General features: G+C 45.4%; 1 pseudogene; it reads right to left on the bottom strand.

Annotated features, from left to right (window-relative positions):
• Positions 1-931: 931 nt before the first annotated feature.
• Positions 932-1,050, bottom strand: LOC124620598 (annotated as a pseudogene).
• Positions 1,051-24,183: the final 23,133 nt, after the last annotated feature.

Raw genomic sequence — 24,183 nt, 5'->3', positions numbered from 1 at the left:
AGACCGCTACGGTCGCAGATTCGAATCCTGCCTCGGGCATGGATGTTTGTGATGTCCTTAGGTTAGTTAGATTTAACTAGTTCTAAGTTCTAGGGGACTAATGACCTCAGCAGTTGAGTCCCATAGTGCTCAGAGCCATTTTGGCCACACAACGGGCGCAGACGCCAGCAGCTACGGGACGGGCGCGGGTAGAGCCAGGGGCCGAGCTAATGTATTCGCGGCCCGGCCGACGCCCCTCGGTAGAACTGCGGAGAGCCGTGACCAGCCTAACTGGAATTAGTGAGGCGACGCCCGTGGAATGCGCATTAAGCCGGCAAGGGAGGGGAGCCAAGCACGCACATGCGCGCACGCAGGCGCACGCACACGCCCCTGTCCGCCTCCGCACGCGGATTTTTCCCGTCCACACGTCATTCTCCGCGAGTGCCAACCGCGATTACTGGTACTGCCGAGCTGGCAGTTCAAGGCGCCGGCGAACCGGCCCACGCTCAAAGGTACCGTGTACCACTAAGCAAACGGGACGGGTTCCAATCGTCCGCTACAACTCCCAGTGATGGTTGTCTGTTGTGTTCCGGTAGACAAATTTCCAAAGTCACTGAGACAGAGAGGTTATGAATCTGGCCTCGCCGAAGAACAGGCATAAAAATTAATATTATTACTTTTTATAGATGGAACGTAGACAAATTTCATTCGCTTCCACTGATACGTTAAAAAAAAAAAAAGGAAAACACCGTCCGAAAAGGCTTTCAAGGTCCAATGTTACCGACCGGCCGCCGTGTGATCCTCAGCCCTTAGGCGTCGCTGGATGCGGATGCTGAGGGGCATGTGCTCAGCACGCCGCTCTCCCGGCCGTGTCAGTTTCCGTGACCGGTAACGACAATTCTCAATCAAGTAGCTCTTCAATTGGTCTCACAATGGCTGAGTGCAGCCCACTTGCCAACAGCACTCGGCAGACCCAGACCGTGACCCATCCAAGTGCTAGTCAAGCCCGACAGCGCTTAACTTCGGTGATCCGAGGGGAACTGGTGTTACCACTGCGGCAAGGCTGCTGGCCCACTAATATGCTGCCAGACAATAATACTGAAGCACCCAGAAGTGGAGGAAATCTCAACATGAAATTTCACCGGTTGAGACAGTCGTCGTCATCATCATCTTGGACGGTTTCCAGCCTCTGAACTGGTCTGTATGGAACATAGGCCTCTCCATTTCCTTTTGTCTTGCCAATATGTCTCCGTCTTCACCTTGATCCAGTCTTCTCCTTTTTTCTGGACGCATTCCTCTACTCCTTTTAGCCATCTGTCTCTCGGTCTTCCTCTTGGTCTCTTTCCTTCTAGTCTCATCTCATGTATCCTCCTGGGTATCCGATTCTCCTCCATTCTCTTAACGTGTCCATACCATCTCAGCCTTGATTTCTCTGTCTCCTCCTGTAATGATTCTACCTTCATTAACTCTCTGATCCTCTCATTTCTTAACCTGTCTATCTTTGTCACTCCAATACTGTTTCTCAAGAATGTCATCTCACTAGCTTGTACTTTGTTTTTCTCTCTTCCTTTCATAACCCAGGTTTCTGATGCATATGTCAGTATCGGGACACAGCATGACTGGTATATAACCTTTTTACTGATTTGGGGTACATCCTTGGTCCATATCAGTCTTCTGACACTATTTCGAAATGCTTTTGCTTTTCTCTCCCGCTCGTTTATTTCTCTGTCGTTTTTCCATCTTCGTGTATCATGCTTCCTAGGTACTTGAAACTCTCCACTCTCTCCTCTTGAGAGAGTATATGATATTATTTCACTGATGTGTGTACTGATTAGGATGGAAAGCCTGTCATAAAACTGTTGTACCATCTTCTGCAAGCTGGTCCACAACTGTTCCAACTGGTCCTTGACATTCCAGATACATGCACTGATACGTAGTTGACAATCCAGCTGGTCCCACATATTGTACATTCTACTGGGGAGAACTCTGGGGATCTTGCTGGCCACAGGATAGCTCAACATCGCGTAGATAGTTTATAGAGACGCATACCATGTGTGGACACGCATTTTACTGTTGACAAATAGCATCATGATACTGTCACATGCGAGGAAACACATGAAGTAGCAAGATAGCTGTGACGTACCAGTGTGCCACCAGACTTCCCTTAATCATTGCCATCCTTGATATGAAGTCACACGTGATGGCTCCACATACCATGACACCACAATTAACTTTGATGTACCTGTCCGAAACACTGTAAGAAAGGAACCTATCCCCAGGTCGCCATCATACTCCTGATGATGGTCACCAAGGGCAGTGCAGAAACGCAATTCGTAGCGTATCTCAGTGAGGCGTCTTTCATAAAGAGTCCATGCTTCCTGGTCACGGCAGCACACCAAATGTAGCTAATAGGGTTGTGGTGTTAACAGTAGCCTACGCGCTGGATGGTGATTCCCCACTGAGGCTGCTGCCAGTCAATGACCCGTACTGTAGGACACAAAATTTTGAAGAGAGCCCATTGCTCGCTCTCGGATGGCAGACACAGATGTGGAAGGTGGTACAACGAGCTTCGTGCACAGTACTGTGATCCTCTCTTATGGTGTTAGAGAGGAATCTCGGTGACAAGTATGCCTGCTCTCACTTTCCCATACAGTCCAACATCGGGCCACTGTCATATGTGAATGCCTCACAAATCTGGATAATGCACGATTCGACCAGCCGGCCAAAGGGGGACACGAAACGAGGCTCCTTTCTAACTCTGTCACGTGCTGATAACGCTGTCTCATATCAGTACATTCGGTGTCCTTGATAGTGCTCACTCAACATCTGGTGATTTTTCTGCCCTTACCTACCCTATCAGAATTGCCATCAACACTAATCACGAACAACGCTAGTACACTTTGCTGGCCATTCTACCTGTCACACTGAATTGCAATTCTAATCATTTATGTAGCCGTGGATGGTGAATATATGCACAAAGTCACGTTGACATCCGATTATTTCTTCTAGGTGTTAAACTTTTAGTCTCAGGAAATGTATTTCTGCACTACAAACCGGCTCTTGGACTATTAGCGAATCATCAGTTAATAGCTGTCTAGCTTCAGCAGGGACACGTCATCGACATTCACATTCTGCAAACCACTGTCAAGTGCAGGACAGAGGGTACTTTCTACAGTACCATGTATTATGGTTTCTTCCTGTTCCATTAGAGATGGAGCGCTGGAAGAATAACTGTTTAAATCCTCTGTGCGCACTGTAGCTAGTTAATCTTGTCTTCACATTCATATGGGAGCAATAAGCACTGAGCTGTAATGTATTCGTGGATTCTTCACTTCATGTTGATGCTTGAAAATTTTGTGTGTAGGCTTTCATGTGATAGCTGACGTCTACCTGCAAGTGTATGTCAGTTCAGCTTTTTGAGCGTTTGCATGACGCTCTTCCGCTTGTCAAACAAAGTAGTCACCATTGCCGCTGTCCTACTTTGTATACATTAATTAGTGCGGATCGATACACTTGACATATATTGTAGAATATGTCACAGGAGGATTTTGTAAGCTTCCTTTGTGGACTTGCTGCATTTCCCCAGCACACTACCAATGAAACACAGTCCACTTGCTTTAGCTATGAATCAGTATATGTGGTAAGTTCCATATCATACCTTCACAATTTGTTGCAGTCACACATTTTCTTGAGTTTAATGATTCCAGTTGCCACTCCTTGAAACTGTAGTCGCAGGATGCTATCTTTTACTTTCCTTTTTTATGTGCACAGTTGTACAATTCTGAACTATTAAAGCTATCTGCCAGTCTTTTCACCTAATGGAAATCGCATCATTATCTGTACATTTTGCAGCTTTTTCTTATACTACTTCATTGTAGATAACTGCATCATCCGCCAACTCTCTGACATTATTGTTAGTATTGTCTGTCAAGTTGCTATATAGTAGAGAGCGAGTTCCTGGGAGTGGAAACTGTCGGTAATAACGCACTGGCGCAATGAACCGAAATTATTTTGTTTGACTAGAGATCAGTGTTGGTCTTCGCAGAAAACAATAAAATTTACAAAAATTACACATGATGCTTAACACAAATGCCCAAGGATAAAAATCACATGCTCCAAAGGTACTAAAATAACTTATAAACGAGCATTAATACACCCAGTCACTAACCTCTGTCACTGACAAGTCTTCACGAGCACATCACCTGCTAAAAAATAATGCAATTTTTTAATTTTTCCAGGACATTAAGCTGTTCATAGAGCATGGTTAATAGAGATTAGCCGTATATACAAGAAAATCATTCAGAATCCTGAATGGAAATTTCTAAATGCATAAAACTATTAACATTATAGACATCAGACTTGAAAAACTATAGTCACAACTTCGACTAGCTTTACTTTAATTTCCACACAACAGACGCTTGTAGTAACTGATGTTGACACCTTCAATACAGAGTAGCACATAATCTAGTATGAACTTACATGGGTAGATATACATATATACAGATACACTGCTTAAACCCAGTAGCAGTTAACGATGATAGAACCCTTGTGATGCTACTGTCACTTCGTTAGTCCGTTCGTAATCAGGAATAATCTTAATCTGACCGTGAGTCATTAGACTGAAATGGTAACGATCGCGTACAGTAGCTGCTCGATGATTACTGTTACATAATGCATTTCACAACATTATGGTGCAAGCGAGCTGTCATACATGAAACAATTTATTGAAATCTTAATGTGAAGAGAGGAGGATTTGCTAATTGTACTGAAAGTTCATTTCTACATTTGAAACGACTGGTGGTTGGGAACAAACACGGCAAATAGGACACACTAGTTGAAGTAATTTAGTAGGTATGAATTTATATTCACACACGATGTAATCATTTAACACACGCAATAACAAAGTATATTTTCTAACACACATCCAGTAAACAAACATACAACATTCCTGCATTGACCAGAAGCCACAATGCACACTGCGGTAGAGGTTCATTGAAATGTTACTGTGAGAAACATTTAATTTTACAGACGAAAACTGCAATAATTCGCTTTACAGCAATTAATGTGAAAAAATATCTAACTGAATGTTTTGTAGAACTGTGTCTATGTGTAATGAATGTTTAATTTTGTCACACGCAATGAAAGTAACGCTTTCACTACACTTTGTTCACCACAGTGGATCTGCTGACTCGTAATGGATTAGGTTCTTTATCTTCTGAAATCAGCTTTGTTGCATCTTTCAGAGCACGTTGTAAATTTGCTACAGCAAGCCCGTTAGTTACTTATACGAATCCAATGCATTTGTTGATTATTAATACATTAATTCTAGCTTATACCAGTTTTTACTTTTGTAACTGTGAAACACAAAATACTCTAAATATTTGAAACATAAGATCGGGATACACTTGCTACTTACGTAATGAAACACGTAAGGCCAGTTGCTGTGATTAAGCAAATAATTATTCAAATAGAAACACAAGACATGAGAAAGCTTGAGCTCACAAAACGATTTTGTGTAATAGTTGACTGTGAACGAGTTCCACAGTGACACGGTGAGCGGTTTCACACGTCTGTTGCAGCAAATGAAATATTTGGCTACATTCGAGAGCCCATATTCCATGTAAGCTACTGTTCCCTTTTTGTAGCTAGGCAGCCAATAGCCACAAAACAAGCTGCGATATCCAGTTAATTATCATATAAGTTGGCAATATTACTTACAGAAGTATTGTCAATAAATTCTGTATCGACGACGTGCAGCCGTCATATTGTCGAAGACTGAGAAGTAGTATTTTAAATACATCTAGAGGCTGAGGCCATGTTTGCTCACGAACGAGTGCACTGCACGTCACCTCAAAAATTAAGGCTCAGAAAAAAATTCTCTTGAAAAAGGGGTGATAGTAACCTGTTCTTTGTCCATAGATAATTCCGCTAACTGAAGTAATTGCTGTTTATCGCAACAGCCGTTACTCACTCGTTATCTACACTAGTATTTTTAAAATTATATTTACTTACTTATTTCATACCAATATTATTTAAGTGTTACATATTTTAATTATGAGTAAACATAATAAAGTAAGTAGTCATTTATAAACAAATTTTGCCGCTAGGAGGTTCCCGCTTACAGTATTATACTGTTCCAGTATGCCATCTTCCATTGCTTCTTACTGCTGCCGCGAGATGGTGTAAACATATATTAGGTTGGTGCATAAGTTCGTAGCGTTTTTATTTTGCATGTTGGTATTCCGATTTATCGATTTCAATTTTTTTTTGTAGTTCATTGTTGCTATTTACGTTTACATATTGCCATTTTGTCATTTGGAGATTGTGAGTGCAGCTTTGGACGCTACAAAATGGAATTCCTAGTGGAGAAATCCGAATATTTCCGACATGTTCTTCTGTACGAGTTCAGTAGAGGGGAGGGAGGCATGAACGTTTGCGCCGTGTGTGAGGATAATGCCACTGGGCAGAGCATGGCAAGAAAGTGGTTTTCCGGTTTTAGGGAAGATCGATTTGACATTATTGATTCTCTAAGTTCAGGAAGACTTTCTTGGTTTGATGAAGATCCATTAAACGCATTAATCCACAATGAACCCCGCCATTGTACTCGAAACCTGACAGATGTGAAGAGCTGTGATAATTCCACCATCGCGAGACATTTGCGTCCACTGTAAAAAGTTCAAAAATCTCGTATATAGAATCAGCATACTATAAGCCAAAATCACAAAAACAAACAGGTGGCCATATGTGCATTTCTACTTGTTCGTCATTAATTGGCTAGTGAGCAACACCAACCATTCGTATCCTGTATCTTTACTGGTGGCGAGAGGTGGGGTCTTAACGCAAAAAAAAAAAAAAAAAAAAAAAAAAAAAAAAAAAAAAAAAAAAAAAAAAAAAGTCTGAGCCCAAACAAAGCAGCAGCTTCACGTACAAAGATGTGCGTATGTGCGTGCATCCACAAAAGATAATGTTATGCATTTGGAAGAAAAGCGACGGTGTGGCGTAAAACGAATTGTTTCCCCGAGGCCTAACCTTCACTGCCGACAGATATTGTCAACAACTGAGACGTCTTGCAGAAGCAGTCCAAGAACAATGACCAGGGAGCTTGCGTGAAGTCATGCTACTCCACGATAACGCCCACCCGCATGGTTCTAGACTGGCAAAGAACACATTACAGGAGTTGGGCCGTGAAGTCATTCCGCACCCACCTTGTTAATCTGATCTTGTGCCCTCAAATTTTCACCTCTTCCGCCCTCCATCGATCAAGCTTCATGGAACTTCCTTTCCGGATGAAAATGCTCTGCCAGCCGTTGTGACCGAGTGGTTCTAGGCGCTTCAGTCCACGCTGCTGCTACGGACGCAAGTTCGAATTCTGCCACGGGCATGGATGTGTGTGATGTCCTTAGGTTAGTTAGGTTTAAGTAGTTCTAAGTCTAGTGGACTGATGACCTCAGATGTTAAGTCCCATAGTGCTCAGAGCCATTTGAAAATGGTGTCCGAACATGGTTCGATGAGTTCTTCGACTCAAAACCGCGTGATTTATATAGTCGCGGAAGCGAAAAGTTACTCCAAGGTGGCAGACTGCTGTAAACAGTGAAGCAGAATATATGATTGACGACTAAAATCTGTGTTATGTGTATCCGTTGTCTTTATTAAACTTATGGAAGAACGCTGCGAACTTACGCACCAACCCAACACAAAACTAATAGCCATACTGGCCTCTGCATCGAAACAGATGCTCGTGCTACTGATACTTGCAGCCAGTGCAAAAAAATGGAAATTGGTCTCTAAAAATTTTCGCAGCTATTATGACGTACATAATTACACCAAGGATATAATAACTTGTGCACGTTATCTCCGCAAAACCAATCGTAACTTAAGACGCAATATTTAAAAAAAAATTATAACCATTATAATGGACAACGCAACCAAAGGCAGACAGCACTGCAGCGACGCTGAAAGAGCAAAGGAAACTTGGTAAGTTAAATAAAAAAAGTTAGCTATGGTGAGCCTTGCAAGGACCACCCGTGGAGAAACACAAGTCCCTTTGCTGTGATAGACAGTGCAGTTGAAAGTGTTCTGTTTTGAAACGTTTCTCGCCGGATCAAATTTTCTACAGTGCTTCCCTTGCAGATCAGTGATCAAAGTAGACAACTGCTAACGTTTTACGCACTGATGCCATAGATGTGCCTCTTGCCCAGCACGTAGGGCTATAGCACGTTCAGACCGTGGTCTTTTCAAATGCAGTATCGCGAGTGCGTTTTGTGCAATGTGCCGGAAGGTGAAAGCATAGAAGTCGTGTGCCTCAAGTTGACGGAAGACAAACAATGACACCAGGTTTCCGATACAACACAAAGGAAAACATTGCAGTGTCTCCACTGCAGCACTTACATAGAGGTTGCTAACATTTTTGCAGCTAGCTAAGCTTAGAGACACTAAAGAAGGAACACACACTGAGACGAGACTGTGCACGCTGCGTGGGGCATGCCACTCCCTCTAGTGTAACGCGATAGCACCCGTTGCTAGGTTACTGCGTGCTGGGATACAATAGAGCGAAGACTTCTGTCAGTAGTTGGTTCGCGAGCCGATAAACGGAGGATCACTAATATACAACAAGAACCCGAAGGTTCCCAACGCTCTTACCTGAGACGAGGCTAAAGTTACTTTTGCTGTTGACGACCGCCCATCTAAAACAATACGCTGCAGCCTCCCTATCAATAAATGCGCAGTTCAGTCGCAAATTTTGTTTAGTAACTTTAATGACCTATATCACGATAGTTTTGTTGATAAGTGTTTGTGTGACACAGAATCAAATGCTTTTCGGATGCCAAGTAATTTTAGCTGATCACCTCGATCCATGGCCTCCAGGATGGTTTTCGGATGAGCGATGATTTTGGAGCAAATGCTGGTTGGCATGCAGGATGTCGCTCTGCTTGAGATATCTAAGTATCTTGGCACTCAGAACATGCTCTAAGATTCTACAATAGATAGCTGTCAGTGATAGTGGACGATAGACGTGACCTGTGTTCAGATAACAACTATTCAGAGCTTTTGTTCAGTCGATCTGTGATATTTTATGGTTAACAAAGGTGCTAAGTCAACTGCAGGAGACCTAACGTCAAAAGCCGAAGAGTTTAACAACTAAACAATATATTTCGTCATGATATTTCGCTGGAAATGTCAAACCGAGCTCTTATATCTCGTGTCAAATGAAAAATATATTACAAGCACTTAGTGAGTTTTACTTAAAATAGAGAGGTACAACTATGTAGAAAAACAAACTGGAATTGTATGAATTACATTGTAGCTAATGGCGATTGCACAAAAGACACATTAGAATAGCATTTTTTTACTTGGGAAAAATCTTTGTGCGAAGAAACCTCACACTTGAGAATTAGGGAAAAGTTATCACGATTTAGTACACTGTCAAGTGGGTCCTACCAGGAAATAAATGCCTTTGTATGCCTAAGTCACAACGAGACATTTCGACCTTTAATCTGAACTATACCTTCTGAAAGCTGAGCACGATCTACGATGATGTAACAATGGCAGTAACAAGCATATTTTTAAAAATATTTACAACGTAGTACTAAGTCAAGTTTACAACTTTAACTGAGCTCAAAGGAGGCATAAACGTGCTACATGGAAGCATTACACTCGAATCGGGAAAACTGCGAGATTGCGACAGCAGAATTCTTCTTGTCTTCTGATTCACAACTACACGAATTAATATTCTGAAGCCCCTAAAATAAAGACTAAATTAGTCCCAGAATCATTTCTCATAAAAAATTTCGATAAATTAGGCCTCTAAAGTCCCTCATGGAGAACTAATTACTATCACTTTCATTGCAAGACAGGCAACTTCCCTCGCCAATAGACAATGAAAATCGCAGATGTTAATCTCGTTGTACAAACAATGAAACAAGCTCAAAAGCAATTGTGCATCACATATACAACATAATATTTCACTTTTTGGCACAGCTTGGTGGTGCAATGAGCTGTAAGGGTGTGTTATTTGACAGCTAGCAATAAACATCAAAACTTTTGTAGATATAGGTGGCTGCTGTGAATCAGTTTTAAATGTGAGAAGTTCCTTAGTCATCGATTATAAGTGGGACTGATTTGGTACAGTTTTCTAAGTTATCATTCTGCCTCTAACATTGAGATGGTTATCAGTCACACAGTGTAATATTCAGTACCCAATGTACAACATCACAACAGCCACAGCTGCGACAACAGCACAAGCACAAATCGCCTAGTATATGTTTTCCTAAATGTTTTAACCAGTCATGTGTACACACGGCTAGCTGTAAATGTAGTATGAAAGATATTACTAATCCTGATGAACTGGCATTAGAGGTCATGGACAGCATATATACTTATAATGATCAGTAAATACACTGAAACGCCGAAGAAAAAGATTTAGGCGTACATATTCAAATACAGAGATATGTAAATAGGCAGAATACAAGTGTCTGGCACAGTTGTTAGATCGGTTACTGCCGCTACAATGGCAGGTTGTCAAGATATAAGTGAGTTTGAAAGTGGTGTTACAGTCAGCGCATGAGCGATTGGATAGAGCATCTCCGAGGCAGCGATGATATGGGGATTTTCCCGTACGACCATTTCACGAGTATACCTTGAATGTCAGGAATTCGGTAAAGCATCAAATCTCCGACATCGCTGTGGCCGGAAAAAGGTCCTGCAAGAACGGGGCCAACGACGACTGAAGAGAATCTTCAGCGCGACAGAAGTGTAACCCTCCGAAAAATGCTACAGATTTCAATGCTGAGCCATCAACAAGTGTCAGCGTGCGAAACATTCAACGAAACATCATCGAGATGGGCTTTCGGAGCCGAAGGCTCACTCGTGTACCCTTGATGACTGTACGACACAAAGCTTTACGCCTCGCCTGGGCCCCCCAACACCGTTGTTCGCCTGTTGATAACTGGAAATATATTGCCTGGTCGGACAAGTCTCATTTCAGATTGTATTGAGCTGATGGACGCGTATGGATATGGAGATAACCTCATGAATTCATGGACCCTGCATATCAGCAGGGAACTCGTCATGCCGCTGGAGGCTTTGTAATGGTGTGGGACATGTGCAGTTGGATTATTATGGGACCGCTGATACGTCTAGATACGACTCTGACAAATGGTACAGACGTAAGCGTCCTGTCTGATCACCCGCTCCCATTCATGTCCATTGTGCATTCTGACCGACTTGGGCATTTCCAGCCGGACAATGCGACACCCCACAAGTGCAGAATGGCTCCAGGAACACTGTTCTGAGTTCAAACACTTCAGCTGGCCACCAAGTTCGCCAGACATGAACATTATTGAGCATATCTGGGATGCTTCGCAAGGTGCTGTTCAAAAGAGATCTCCACCCACTCGTACTCCTACGGATTTATGGACAGCCCTGTAGGATGCATGGTGTGAATTCTCTCCAGAACTGCTTCGGTCATTAGTCGAGTCCATGCCACGTCGTGTTGCAGCACTTTTGCTTGCTCGCGGGAGTCCTACATGACATTAGGAAGGTTTACCAGTTTCTTTGGCTCTTCATTATAGTTAACCCCTCGTGAGAAAACCGCCAAAGGTTGAGGATGTGATAACACAAGGACTGGGTGACTTATTGCAGGCTGATCTCATAGCTATGTGAGAATATTGTCTATAGAATAAAGGCTTCAAGCACATTCTAATGGTCACAGGTACATATTCCAAATTCACTTGGACTGTACCCATAAGCGTAAAGACGGGGAAGGGGGTTTTGGAGGTTTTTGAACAACTGTTGCAGACAGGAACGAATCAGTGTCCTGCCAACCTTCAAATCACCAATGGAGGCGAATTTCATAATGCACATTCCAAAGAAATAATAAAATGATACGAAATAAACCACTACGTGACATTCGCCCATTCGAAGGCTAGTATTGTTGAATGATTGAACTGGATGATCCAAAACTAGATTTGGGTGCAATTTAATCTTCAAGGGTCATAGAAATTGATAAACATTCTTCTTCACATCATTCAGGAGTATAATCATACTACCCATCATATAATTAAGAAGAGACCTTCTAATATTTAAGATAATAGGCTTCTGCGTAAATAAAGAAGACAATCATATTAAGATGACAGATCCATCCAAGCAGAAATTCAGCGTATGTAACCTGTTATGCCTTTCGAAATCCAAACCTGCATTTGGGAAGTTTTGCCTACCGGAATGATGAATGGAGAAATTACATCTTAAAGGATCTTAAGGGATCATCTGTAAAGGAGACGGCTTATAAAATACTAATACGACCTACTCTTGAGTACTGCTCGAGCGTTTGGGATCCCTATCAGGTGGGATTGAGGGAGGACATAGAAGCAATTCAGAGGCGGGCTGCTAGATTTGTTACTGGTAGGTTTGATCATCACGCGAGTATTACGGAAATGCTTCAGGAACTAGGGTGGGAGTATCTGTAGGAAATGAGGCGTTATTTTCGTGAATCGCTACTGAGGAAATTTAGAGAACCAGCATTTGAGGCTGACTGCAGTACAATTTTACTGCCGCCAACTTATATTTCGCGGAAAGACCACAAAGACAAGATAAGGGAGATTAGGGCTCGTACAGAGGCATAAGGGCAGTCATTTTTCCCTCGTTCTGTTTGGGAGTGGAACAGGGAGAGAAGATGCTAGTTGTGGTACGAGGAACCCTCCGCCACGCACCGTATGGTGGATTACGGAGTATGTATGTAGATGTAGATGTAGATAGTGATGATGAAGAAACTGCAGACTTTACACAGGGAATTACAGCAAAGTTCTGAACTGGATGTGTTCCTCAAAGAGCGGGCCATAATATGTCAAGGAGCAAGGCATTAGTGAAGTGGTTCAGCTTCCATCAAAACACAACAGTTCGGTGAAAACTCACAGTTTGCAGTATACAAATAATAGGACACGCAAACTCCAAAACCGCGCAATAGTACGTCGTGAGTGTTAGGAAGGACATCTGCAGAGAAGGGGGTGGTTTCCTCGAGGAACTACCTGTTGAACTTCATAACTCTGGATACAATTTTTTTAAGACCTGGAATGAAGCTGAAAAAGAGCGTGGCTCGTGGCGATAAGAGAGATAATATACTAGACAGTGCATTCAAGGAGCACATTATCACATATGCTAGAAATAGATATCGTCATATCACAGACCGAATATTAGCTGATAAAGCTAGTCAAATATGTTGAAGAAGAATGATGTCTTGCTGCATTTGTGTTCAGTAATGAAATGTGTGCCAGACGTAAACTGGGTGCTGGAATAACATTCAAGCAAATGACGAATGCAACTCGTCACACAATACAGAAGAAGAAGAAAGCGATGGGTCTTTAAAAATGGTATTCCGTCAGAGGTAGCTGTGGCTGAAGGGGCCTTGAGGCAGAAAGAAGGATCTAGGGTTCTGTCAAAACCCAAGACGCCTCGTGAGATACTTCCATTTCTAATCTCTGCATTTGCTGGGCTGCCAGCCACTGGTTCATTAACAAGACGAGCCATTGCCATAAATCAAGCGGTAAAGAACGCACAAAACGCAGAGTAGCAAGTACAGGAGGCGCGAAATTTGACATTTACAAGTCAACATTCTAAATATTATTTGAAGGTCTCACAATTGTCTGATTTTAATGTGCGAGTATTATGCACCAAAATGTTCAGGAAAGTCCAAATTACATTATGGAGTAGAAAACAGAAAATTTCAAAGAATTTCACGTACAATGTCACATTAGGTCTTGTTTAGTCACTTTTCTCATGAAGTGGTTTAATAATTGTGTATTTTAACTTGTCTGGAAAAACTCCCTGTGTCAGTGAAAAATTACATATACCACCAAGGACGTCACTTATTAAGTTGGAACAGCTTTTTAGACTTCTGTTTGACGTACCATCAACCACACAAGAACTTATGTTTTTTAGAATTTTTAGAATGAGATAAATTTCGGTGAAGTTCTATTTGCTTAAAGCCATGTGAAATGACATTTTTGATACATTCTCTAGCTTCTTCAATTGAACGATTTAATCCGAGATTTGATGCTACATTTAAAAAGTGATTGTTAAAAATACTTGCAATTTGTGAATTATCAATCACAGATTGTCATTTGATTTAATTTTTATGGAATCTTTTAGCCTGACTAGCTATTGCGTCTCCCGTTTGACAATGTCCCACATGATTTTAATCTTATTGTCTGCATTATTTATTTCTGTCAGGAAATGCTTATTTCTGCAAATTTTAACCTCTTCCTTAATATACTACAGTATTTGTTGTAGAGCCCAAATAATGTGCGATCTTTACTCAATTCTCTTACACGAGATTTTAGTTTCCTTAGCTGTCACGGGTTACTTGCTTGTTTTATGTATGTTTTCGAAATTTTTTTAGGAAAGCAATTTTCAGATATTTACACAAATTTACTACGGAATAAATACATACACTACTGGCCATTAAAATTGCTACACCACGAAGATGACGTGCTACAGACGCGAAATGTAACCGACAGGAAGAAGATGCTGTGATATGCAAATGATTAGCTTTTCTGAGCATTCACACAAGGCTGGCTCCGGTGGCGACACCTACAACGTGCTGCATGAGGAAAGTTTCCAACCGATTTCTCATACACAAACAGCTGTTGCCGGCGTTGCCTTGGGAAACGTTGTTGTGATGCCTCGTGTAAGGAGGAGAAATGCGTACTATGACGTTTCCGACTTTGATAAAGGTCGTATTGTAGCCTATCGCGATTGCGCTTTATCGTATCGCTACATTGCTGCTCGCGTTGGTCGAAATCCGATGACTGTTAGCAGAAAATGGAATCGGTGGGTTCAGAAGGGTAATACGGAACGCCGTGCTGGATCCCAACAGCCTCGTATCACTAGCAGTCGAAATGACAGGTATCTTATCCGCACGGTTGTAACGTATCGTGCAGCCACGTATCGATCGCTGAGTCAAGAGATGGGGACGTTTGCGAAACAACAAACATCTCCACGAACAGTTCGACGACGTTAGTTGCAGCATGGATTATCAGCTCGGAGACCATGGCTGCGGTTACCCTTGACGTTCCATCACAGACAGGAGCGCCTGCGCTGGTGTACTCAACGGCGGACCTGGGTGCACGAGTGGCAAAACGTCACTTTTTTGGATGAAGTCAGGTTCTGTTTACAGTATCATGAGGGTCACATCCGTGTTTGGCGACATCGCGGTGAACGAACATTGGAAGGGTGTATTCGTCATCGCCATACTGGCGTATAACGGCGTGATGGTATGGGGTGCCATTGGTTACACGTCTCGGTCACCTTTTGTTCGCATTGACAGCACTTTGAACAGTGGACGTTACATTTTAGGTGTACTACGACCCGTTGCTCTACCCTTCATTCGATCATTGCGAAACCCTACATTTGAGCAGGATGATGCAGGGCCGCATGTTGCAGGTCCTGTACGGGCCTTTCTGGATACAGAAAATGTTCGACTGCTGCCCTGGCCAGCACATTCCCCAGATCTCTCACTAATTGAAAACGTCTGGTCAATGGTGGCCGAGCAACTGGCTCGTCACAATACGCCAGTCACTACTCTTGATGAACTGTGGTATCGTGTTGAAGCTGCATGGGCAGCTATGCCTGTACACGCCATCCAAGCTCTGTTTGACTTAATGCCCAGGCGTATCAAGGCCGTTATTACGGCCAGAGATGGTTGTTCTGGGTACTGATTTCTCAGGATCTATGCACCCAAACTGTGCGAAAATGTAATCACATGTCAGTTCTAGTATAATATATTTGTCCAATGAATACCCGTTTATCATCTGCATTTCTTCTTCTTGTAGCAATTTTAATGGCCAGTAGTGTATATATCATCCCATACCAGCCCATTTAGCTCATTCTTAAAACATTGTGTCCTTTCCTCATTAATGAGCCTTACAGCTTTGTATGAATCCGCCTGCGAGACGAGAGTCTTACCTCGACGCCAGCTCGCTGGTGGCTGGAGAGGTGGGGTGTGAGGATGTGGTCGCGGTGTTTCCGCAGCGGCGCTACGGGAGGAGCATAGCGAGCAGACGTACAGGCTGGCGTCCGTCGGGCGACAAAGACGCCTCGTGCGCACGCGCCGGTCGCGGCGTTTAGCGACGCATTACGGCGCATTGTTCTGCGACGGCGCGCGAGCAAACCGCCGCGGGACCAGCCCTGTCCTCGCGGGATGATTGTCGGAGGATTCTGTTGTGGCTGAAGGGGGGAGGGAGAGGGGGAGGTAGCGGCGCGTGTCGCCGATGTGATCGGGGGAAGCGGATGTGGCTGGCAGCGGTCGCGCGCGCAGCATCCTGATCAGAGCCGGTGCGTCGCTGCGGGCCCCCGTCTGCTGCGCTGCGCTATCTCCGGGGCACTACGAGAAGTCACGAGGAGGGAAGCGAGAGAAAAAGTAGATTAGGTACCACAATGAAGGTTTTCACAGCCGAGTGAAAGGGAAGCGTATGCGAAATTACGATACTTTGAAAGGAAAGCTTATAAAGTTCACAGTTTTCAAGGCAATGTATCTAAATTTGGGACAGTTGTTGAGAAATATTATACACTCCTGGAAATGGAAAAAAGAACACATTGACACCGGTGTGTCAGACCCACCATACTTGCTCCGGACACTGCGAGAGGGCTGTACAAGCAATGATCACACGCACGGCACAGCGGACACACCAGGAACCGCGGTGTTGGCCGTCGAATGGCGCTAGCTGCGCAGCATTTGTGCACCGCCGCCGTCAGTGTCAGCCAGTTTGCCGTGGCATACGGAGCTCCATCGCAGTCTTTAACACTGGTAGCATGCCGCGACAGCGTGGACGTGAACCGTATGTGCAGTTGACGGACTTTGAGCGAGGGCGTATAGTGGGCATGCGGGAGGCCGGGTGGACGTACCGCCGAATTGCTCAACACGTGGGGCGTGAGGTCTCCACAGTACATCGATGTTGTCGCCAGTGGTCGGCGGAAGGTGCACGTGCCCGTCGACCTGGGACCGGACCGCAGCGACGCACGGATGCACGCCAAGACCGTAGGATCCTACGCAGTGTCGTAGGGGACCGCACCGCCACTTCCCAGCAAATTAGGGACACTGTTGCTCCTGGGGTATCGGCGAGGACCATTCGCAACCGTCTCCATGAAGCTGGGCTACGGTCCCGCACACCGTTAGGCCGTCTTCCGCTCACGCCCCAACATCGTGCAGCCCGCCTCCAGTGGTGTCGCGACAGGCGTGAATGGAGGGACGAATGGAGACGTGTCGTCTTCAGCGATGGGAGTCGCTTCTGCCTTGGTGCCAATGATGGTCGTATGCGTGTTTGGCGCCGTGCAGGTGAGCGCCACAATCAGGACTGCATACGACCGAGGCACACAGGGCCAACACCCGGCATCATGGTGTGGGGAGCGATCTCCTACACTGGCCGTACACCACTGGTGATCGTCGAGGGGTCACTGAATAGTGCACGGTACATCCAAACCGTCATCGAACCCATCGTTCTACCATTCCTAGACCGGCAAGGGAACTTGCTGTTCCAACAGGACGATGCACGTCCACATGTATCCCGTGCCACCCAACGTGCTCTAGAAGGTGTAAGTCAACTACCCTGGCCAGCAAGATCTCCGGATCTGTCCCCCATTGAGCATGTTTGGGACTGGATGAAGCGTCGTCTCACGCGGTCTGCACGTCCAGCACGAACGCTGGTCCAACTGAGGCGCCAGGTGGAAATGGCATGGCAAGCCGTTCCACAGGACTACATCCAGCATCTCTACGATCGTCTCCATGGGAGAATAGCAGCCTGCATTGCTGCGAAAGGTGGATATACACTGTACTAGTGCCGACATTGTGCATGCTCTGTTGCCTGTGTCTATGTGCCTGTGGTTCTGTCAGTGTGATCATGTGATGTATCTGACCCCAGGAATGTGTCAATAAAGTTTCCCCTTCCTAGGACAATGAATTCACGGTGTTCTTATTTCAATTTACAGGAGTGTATGTATACACATATACACTGATCACTGCCGCAAGGTAGTGTCATAGGCCCTTTGCTGTTCCTGATTTACATAAATGATAGCCGCGCGGGATTTGCCGAGCGATCAAAGGCGCTGCAGTCATGGACTTTGCGGCTGGTTCCGGCGGAGGTTCGAGTCCTCCCTCGGGCATGGGTGTGTGTGTTTGTCCTTAGGATAATTTAGATTAAGTAGTGTGTAAGCTTAGGGACTGATGACTTTAGCAGTGAAGTCCCTTAAGATTTCACACACACAGACACATAAATGATATAGGTGATAATCTGAGCAACCCCCTAGATTGTTTGCAGATGACGCTTTTATTTACCGTCTAGTAAAATCATCAGACGATCCCAATTCCAATTACAAAATGATTTAGAGAGAATTTGTGTATAGTGGCAATTGGCGCTAAACAAAGAAAAGTTCGAGGTCATTCACATGGGTACTAATAGAAATCTGATAAATTTTGGCTACACGATAAATCGCACAAATCTAAAGGCTGTCAATTCGACTAAATACCTAGGAATTACAATTACGAGCATTTTAAATTGGAAAGACCACATAGATAATACTGTGGGGAAGGCGAAACAAAGACTGCGCTTCGTTGGCAGAACACTTAGAAGATGCGACAAACCCAGTAAAGAGAGAGCCTACGCCGGCCGCGGTGGCCGAGGGGTTTAAGGCGCTTCAGTCCGGAACCGCGCGACTGCTACGGTCGCAGGGTCGAATCCTGCCTCGGCCATGGATGTTTGTGTTGTCCTTAGGTTAGTTAGGTTTACGTAGTTCTAAGTTCTAGGGGACTGATGACCTCAGGTGTTTAAGTCCTATAGTGTTCAGAGCCATTTGAACCAAGGCAGCCTACATTACACTTTTCCGTTCTCTGCTGGCATATTGCTGCATGGTGTGGAATCCTTACCAGTCAGGATTGGCGGAGGACATCGAGTAAGTGCAAAGAAGGGCAGCTCGTTTCGTGTTATCGCGCAATAGGCGTGAGAGTGTCACTGATACAGGGTGTTTCAAAAATGACCGGTATATTTGAAACGGCAATAAAAGCTAAACGAGCAACGATAGAAATACACCGTTTGTTGCAATATGCTTGGGACAACAGTACATTTTCAGGCGGACAAACTTTCGAAATTACAGTAGTTACAATTTTAAACAACAGATGGCGCTGCAAGTGATGTGAAAGATATAGAAGACAACACAGTCTGTGGGTGCGCCATTCTGTATGTCGTCTTTCTGCTGTAAGCGTGTGCTGTTCACAACGTGCAAGTGTGCTGTAGACAACATGATTTATTCCTTAGAACAGAGGATTTTTCTGGTGTTGGAATTCCACCGCCTAGAACACAGTGTTGTTGCAACAAGACGAAGTTTTCAACGGAGGTTTAATGTAACCAAAGGACCGAAAAGCGATACAATAAAGGATCTGTTTGAAAAATTTCAACGGACTGGGAACGTGACGGATGAACGTGCTGGAAAGGTAGGGCGACCACGTGCGGCAACCACAGAGGGCAACGCGCAGCTAGTGCAGCAGGTGATCCAACAGCGGCCTCGGGTTTCCATTCGCCGTGTTGCAGCTGCGGTCCAAATGACGCCAACGTCCATGTATCGTCTCATGCGCCAGAGTTTACACCTCTATCCATACAAAATTCAAACGCGGCAACCCCTCAGCGCCGTTACCATTGCTGCACGAGAGACATTCGCTAACGATATAGTGCACAGGATTGATGACGGCGATATGCATGTGGGCAGCATTTGGTTTACTGACGAAGCTTATTTTTACCTGGACGGCTTCGTCAATAAACAGAACTGGCGCATATGGGGAACCGAAAAGCCCCATGTTGCAGTCCCATCGTCCCTGCATCCTCAAAAAGTACTGGTCTGGGCCGCCATTTCTTCCAAAGGAATCATTGGCCCATTTTTCAGATCCGAAACGTTTACTGCATCACGCTATCTGGACATTCTTCTTGAATTTGTGGCGGTACAAACTGCCTTAGACGACACTGCGAACACCTCGTGGTTTATGCAAGATGGTGCCCGGCCACATCGCACGGCCGACGTCTTTAATTTCCTGAATGAATATTTCGATGATCGTGTGATTGCTTTGGGCTATCCGAAACATACAGGAGGCGGCGTGGATTGGCCTCCCTATTCGCCAGACATGAACCCCTGTGACTTCTTTCTGTGGGGACACTTGAAAGACCAGGTGTACCGCCAGAATCCAGAAACAATGGAACAGCTGTAGCAGTACATCTCATCTGCATGTGAAGCCATTCCGCCAGACACGTTGTCAAAGGTTTCGGGTAATTTCATTCAGAGACTACGCCATATTATTGCTACGCATGGTGTATATGTGGAAAATATCGTACTATAGAGTTTCCCAGACCGCAGCGCCATCTGTTGTTGAAAATTGTAACGACTGTAATTTCGAAAGTTTGTCTGCCTAAAATGTACTGTTGTCCCAAGCATATTGCAACAAACGGTGTATTTCTATCGCTGCTCGTTTAGTTTTTATTGCCGTTTCAAATATACCGGTCATTTTTGAAACACCCTGTATGATACGCGAGTTGGGGTGACAGTCACTGAAACAAAGGCGGTTTTCTTTGCTTCGAGATCTATTTACGACATTTCAGTCACCAACTTTCTCTTTCGAATGCGAAAATATTTTGTTGACACCCATGTACGTGGGGAGAAATTATCATCACAATAAAATAACAGAAATCAGAGCTCGAACGGAAAGATTTAGGTGTTCCTTGTTCTCAAGCGCTATTCGAGAGTGGAATGGTAGAGAAGTAGTATGAAAATGGTTCGATGAACCCTCCGCCAGACCGCGGTTTCGTGTGAATTGCAGAGTAACCATGTAGATGTGGATGTAAGTCAGCCGGAACATTGTGACCAACTACCTAACAGCAGGTATGTCCACATTTGGCACGGATAACAGCAGCGACGCGTCATGACATGGAAGCAATGAGGCTTTGGCAGGTCGCTGCAGTGAGTAGGTACACATCTGCACACACATGTCACCTAATCCCCGTAAATCCCAGGGAGAGAGCGAAGTGCTCTGACACCACACTCAATCACGCCCCACATACACTCCTGGAAATGGAAAAAAGAACACATTGACACCGGTGTGTCAGACCCACCATACTTGCTCCGGACACTGCGAGAGGGCTGTACAAGCAATGATCACACGCACGGCACAGCGGACACACCAGGAACCGCGGTGTTGGCCGTCGAATGGCGCTAGCTGCGCAGCATTTGTGCACCGCCGCCGTCAGTGTCAGCCAGTTTGCCGTGGCATACGGAGCTCCATCGCAGTCTTTAACACTGGTAGCATGCCGCGACAGCGTGGACGTGAACCGTATGTGCAGTTGACGGACTTTGAGCGAGGGCGTATAGTGGGCATGCGGGAGGCCGGGTGGACGTACCGCCGAATTGCTCAACACGTGGGGCGTGAGGTCTCCACAGTACATCGATGTTGCCGCCAGTGGTCGGCGGAAGGTGCACGTGCCCGTCGACCTGGGACCGGACCGCAGCGACGCACGGATGCACGCCAAGACAGTAGGATCCTACGCAGTGCCGTAGGGGACCGCACCGCCACTTCCCAGCAAATTAGGGACACTGTTGCTCCTGGGGTATCGGCGAGGACCATTCGCAACCGTCTCCATGAAGCTGGGCTACGGTCCCGCACACCGTTAGGCCGTCTTCCGCTCACGCCGCAACATCGTGCAGCCCACCTCCAGTGGTGTCGCGACAGGCGTGAATGGAGGGACGAATGGAGACGTGTCGTCTTCAGCGATGAGAGTCGCTTCAGCCTTGGTGCCAATGATGGTCGTATGCGTGTTTGGCGCCGTGCAGGTGAGCGCCACAATCAGGACTGCATACGACCGAGGCACACAGGGCCAACACCCGGCATCATGGTGTGGGGAGCGATCTCCTACACTGGCCGTACACCACTGGTGATCGTCGAGGGGACACTGAATAGTGCACGGTACATCCAAACCGTCATCGAACCCATCGTTCTACCATTCCTAGACCGGCAAGGGAACTTGCTGTTCCAACAGGACAATGCACGTCCGCATGTATCCCGTGCCACCCAACGTGCTCTAGAAGGTGTAAGTCAACTACCCTGACCAGCAAGATCTCCGGATCTGTCCCCCATTGAGCATGTTTGGGACTGGATGAAGCGTCGTCTCACGCGGTCTGCACGTCCAGCACGAACGCTGGCCCAACTGAGGCGCCAGGTGGAAATGGCATGGCAAGCCGTTCCACAGGACTACATCCAGCATCTCTACGATCGTCTCCATGGGAGAATAGCAGTCTGCATTGCTGCGAAAGGTGGATATACACTGTACTAGTGCCGACATTGTGCATGCTCTGTTGCCTGTGTCTATGTGCCTGTGGTTCTGTCAGTGTGATCATGTGATGTATCTGACCCTAGGAATGTGTCAATAAAGTTTCCCCTTCCTGGGACAATGAATTCACGGTGTTCTTATTTCAATTTCCAGGAGTGTATGTTCGATCGGGTTCAGATCTGGAGAGTTGGGGGCCCAACAGATAAATTGGAAGTCGCCATTGTGTTCTTCGAACCACTCGATCGCACCCCTGGCCTTGCGACGATGGGCATTATCTTGTTGAAAAATGCCACTGCTATCGGGGAAACAGGATCCTCACGAAGGGGTGTACGTGGTAAGCAACAAGTGTGCGATACTCCTTGGCCGCCATGGTACCTTGAACGAGCTCCACTGGACCGATGGATGCCAACATGAATGTTCCTCAGTGCATAATGGAGCCGCCGGCAGCTTGTCTCCGTCCCACAGTACAGACGTCAACCAGCTGCTCTCCTTGAAGAGGACGGATTCGCTCCCTGCCATCGGCATGATGATGAAGGTACTGGGATTCATCAGACCATGCAAGACTCTGTCATTGCGCCAACGTCCGGGTTACAGGGTTCTGTTGGTTGGGTTGGGTTGTTTCTGGGAAGAGACTAAACTGCGAGGTCATCGGTCTGGTCGGATCAGGGAAGGACAGGGAAGGAAGTCGGCCGTACCCTTTCAGAGGAACCATCCTGGCATTTAGGGAAATCACGGAAAACCAAAATCAGGATGGCCGGACGCGGGGTTGAACCGTCGTCCTTCCGAATGCGTGCCAACGTCCGGTTCCAATATACAGGTGCCCATTTCAGTCGTAGTGGCCGATGTCGTGGTGTGAACATTGGCACATCCAAGAGTCGTCGGGCGCGGAGACCGAACGCTAGATGCGTTCGGTGCACTGTATGTTCAGACGCAATTATACTCCGACCAGCATTAAAGTCAGATGTTAGTTCCGCCACAGTTCACTGCTTGTCCTGTTTTATCCGTCTGCCCAGCCTTCGACGTTCGACAATTGCAATGACGGATGGCCACCCAACCCCACGACGTCTGGACGTGGTTTCGCCACGTGCTGAAGACACTCACTACAGCACCCCTCAAACAGCCGACAAGTCGTGCAGTTTCCGGAAAGCTCGTGCCCAGCCTACGGGCCATCACGAGCTGCTCTCAGTCAAACTCAGGTAAATAGCGCGCATTCCCCATTCTACAAGTGGACAGCACGCTCACTGATACTACATGCACCGTGCGTGTGTCTGACTAGCAGTCATTCCTCACCAGGTGACGCTGCTATCACCTGGACGGGTTTAATCGATAGTAGGACGGTGGTCATAATGATTCTGGCCGATCAGTGTAAGTTTTCATCATTACTGACGTTATACGTTTTAATTATAAAAAATTGAAATTTTTTTCAAACAGATGAGTACAAATGTTCGATTTTTTGAAAAATTTATCAGAACGAAATTTATGTATTTTTGTACAAAATTTAATACTCTGTTATTACAAATATCTGTGGAGCAGAATTTTGATATCTTCTTTTGCTGGACTTTTACAGCTCTCCAAATATCTGCACCAACTTTCAATGCTTCTTTCTTACTTAAATGCCTTCCTATTCTATTAAAAGAATATTTCTTCCACAGAATATTTCATTAGAGACCAGTTGTTGCAAGCCAAATATAAGTACTCCAACGTGAGAGATTTGTGAGGAAAAAGAAGAAACTGCTGCAGGTATAAATAATACACAGAATTACAGAACAAGACAGATATGTGGAAATGTGCAAGCTTTTGCCAATTATTATCTTTATAGAACTTAGGAATGGAAATGGAACGTAATATTGAGGAA

Source organism: Schistocerca americana, chromosome 6, assembly GCF_021461395.2.
Source record: "Schistocerca americana isolate TAMUIC-IGC-003095 chromosome 6, iqSchAmer2.1, whole genome shotgun sequence".
NCBI lineage: Eukaryota > Metazoa > Arthropoda > Insecta > Orthoptera > Acrididae > Schistocerca > Schistocerca americana.
This window is presented reverse-complemented; position numbering and strand designations above follow the sequence as displayed.